This window comes from Schistocerca serialis, chromosome 3, assembly GCF_023864345.2.
Source record: "Schistocerca serialis cubense isolate TAMUIC-IGC-003099 chromosome 3, iqSchSeri2.2, whole genome shotgun sequence".
Lineage (NCBI taxonomy): Eukaryota > Metazoa > Arthropoda > Insecta > Orthoptera > Acrididae > Schistocerca > Schistocerca serialis.
Window position 1 is genome coordinate 20,342,949 of NC_064640.1, and position 2,999 is coordinate 20,345,947.

Consider the following 2,999-nt stretch of genomic DNA (forward strand, 5'->3'; position numbering starts at 1 on the left):
TTATTAAAAATGCCATTTAGCGACAGGACTCACAGTGAAAAAATTCAGATAAAAAAACACTAAGTAGGTCTCTCTCGAATCTGAATCTGCAACAGCAAACAAGAAATCGATACTGTAACTTCAATCCAGAAATTTACGAAAAGAACAAATGGATTTGTGGCTGTGAAGAAAGCAACGCTGTTTTTTTGTTTCCCTTTTGTGTTATTTTGGGGAGATGTTCATTGTTGTAAGGCCGGAATAACTGATATTGGGTATATATGGGTCTAAAATGAAAGTACATGAAATGTCAAAGTGATACTTGAGAAATGTACATAGACTTTCCTTTCAAGGAAAAACCAACATTCAGAATAAATGAGATTCGCAAAGACAAACAATCGACAGCCACAACAAACGTGTAGAAAAGAATGGATATAAATTGAATTTAACTGTAAATTGTATTTGGTTTTGTACTGCTCCGGAACTGGCTGACAGGAGGCACGATGAGTCTGATGACTCTCGAAACAAGGGTTTCTCCGTGACTAATACAGTTCAGTGCGGAACTGGATGCAGATCTTCAAGCTAATCTCAGTCAGGCATCAGTGTTCAAAGGCGTCTAAGACTGTTTGTAACGAAATAAAACGTGCTGATTATCTTGCAATAATCGCGGATGAAACCACAGATGGGTCGCACGAGGCGGAGGGTCTGGCCGTGTGGCGTCGCCCGCTCTGCCTGTGAGTGGACATGTGGCCGCTCCTTCAGCAAGGTCCGAGCAGGCACATGGGGGGAGGGGTTTATTAGTGATTGGAAGCTCCAATGTTAGGCGGGTGATGGAGCCCCTTAGAGAAATAGCGGAAAGGTCGGAGAAGAAGGCCAGTGTTCACTCTGTCTGCTTGCCGGGGGGGTCTCATCCGAGATGTGGAGGAGGCCCTGCCGGCGGCGATAGAGCGCACTGGGTGCACCCGACTGCTAATTGTTGCTCATGTCGGCACCAATGACTGCTGCCATCTGGGTTCAGAAGTCATCCTCAGTTCGTACAGGCGGTTGGCGGAGTTGGTGAAGGCGGAAAGCCTCGCTCGTGGGGTGCAATCTGAGCTAACTATATGTAGTGTCGTTCCCAGAACCGATCGCGGTCCTCAGACTTGGAGCCGAGTGGAAGGCTTAAACCAGAGGCTCAGACGATTCTGCGGAGATCTGGGGTGCAAATTTCTCCACCTCCACTATCGGGTGGAGAAATGTAGGGTCCCCCGGAATAGTTCAGACGAGCACTACACGCAGGAAGCGGCTACAACGGTAGCGGAGTACGTGTGGAGTGCACATGTGGGTTTCTTAGGTTAGATAATTCCCTCCCTATGTCCGACAAGACGCCTTCTGAGACGCGACAAGGTAGCAGTAGGCAAAATGCAACAGGGAATGACAATATTAATGTGGTAATAGTAAACTGCAGGAGCGTCTATATAAAGGTCCCAGAACTGCTCTCATTAATAAACGGTCACAATGACCACATAGTACTAGGGACGGAAAGTTGGCTGAAACCAGATGTAAACAGTAATGGGGAGGCGTGTTTATAGCGATAAAAAGTGCAATAGTATCGAAGGAAATTGACGGAGATCCGAAATGTGAAATAATTTGGGTGAAGGTCACGGTTAAAGCAGGCTCAAACATAGTAATTGGATGTGTCTATAGGCCCCTGGCTCAGCAGCTGTTGTGGCAGAACACCTGAAGGAAAATTTGGAAAATATTTCGAGTAGATTTCCCGACCATGTTATAGTTTTGGGTGGAGATTTTAGTTTACCAGATATAGACTGGGAGATTCAAACGTTTATAACGGGTGGCAGGGACAAAGAATCCAGTGAAATTTTTTTAAATGCATTATCTGAAAACTACTTTGAGCAGTTAAACAGAGAACCGACTGATAACATATTAGACCTTCTGGTGACAAACAGACCCGAACTATTTGAAGCAGTTAACGCAGAACAGGGAATTAGCGATCATAAAGCGGTTACATCATCGGTGATTTCAGCTGTAAATAGAAATATTAAAAAAGGTAGGAAGATTTGTCTGTTTAGCAAAAGTGACAAAAAGCAGATTTCAGAGTACTTGACGGCTCAACACAAAAGTTTTATCTCAAGTACAGATAGTGTTGAGGATCGGTGGACAAAAGTTCAAAACCATCGTGCAATATGCATTAGATGAGTATGTGCCAAGCAAGATCGTAAGAGATGGAAAAGAGCCACCGTGGTACAACAACCGAGTTAGAAAACTGCTACAGAAGCAAAGGGAACTTCACAGCAAACATAAACATAGCCAAAGCCTTGCAGACAAACAAAAATTACACGAAGCGAAATGTAGTGTGAAGGGGGCTATGCGAGAGGCGTTCAACGAATTCGAAAGTAAAGTTCTATGTACTGACTTGGCAGAAAATCGTAAGAAATTTTGGTCTTATGTCAAAGCGGTAGGTGGATCAAAACAAAATGTCCTGACACTCTCTGACCAAAATGGTACTGAAACAGAGGATGACAGGCTAAAGGCCGAAATACTAAATGCCTTTTTCCAAAGATGTTTCACAGGGGAAGACTGCACTGTAGTTCCTTCTCTAGACTGTCGCACAGATAACAAAATGGTAGACATCGAAATAGACGACAGAGGGATAGAGAAACAATTAAAATCGCCCAAAAGAGGAAAGGCCGCAGGACCTGATGGGATACCAGTTCGATTTTACACAGAGTACGCGAAGGAACTTGCCCCCCTTCTTGCAGTGGTGTACCGTAGGTCTCTAGATGAGCATAGCGTTCCAAAAGATTAGAAAAGGGCACAGGTCATCTCCATTTTCAAGAAGGGACGTCGAACAGACGTGCAGCACTATAGACCTATATCTGTAACGTCGATCAGTTGTAGAGTTTTAGAACACGTATTATGTTCGAGTATAATGACTTTTCTGGAGACTGGAAATCTACTCTGTAGGAATCAGCATGGCTTTCGAAAAGACCATCGTGTGAAACCCAGCTCGCGCTATTCGTCCA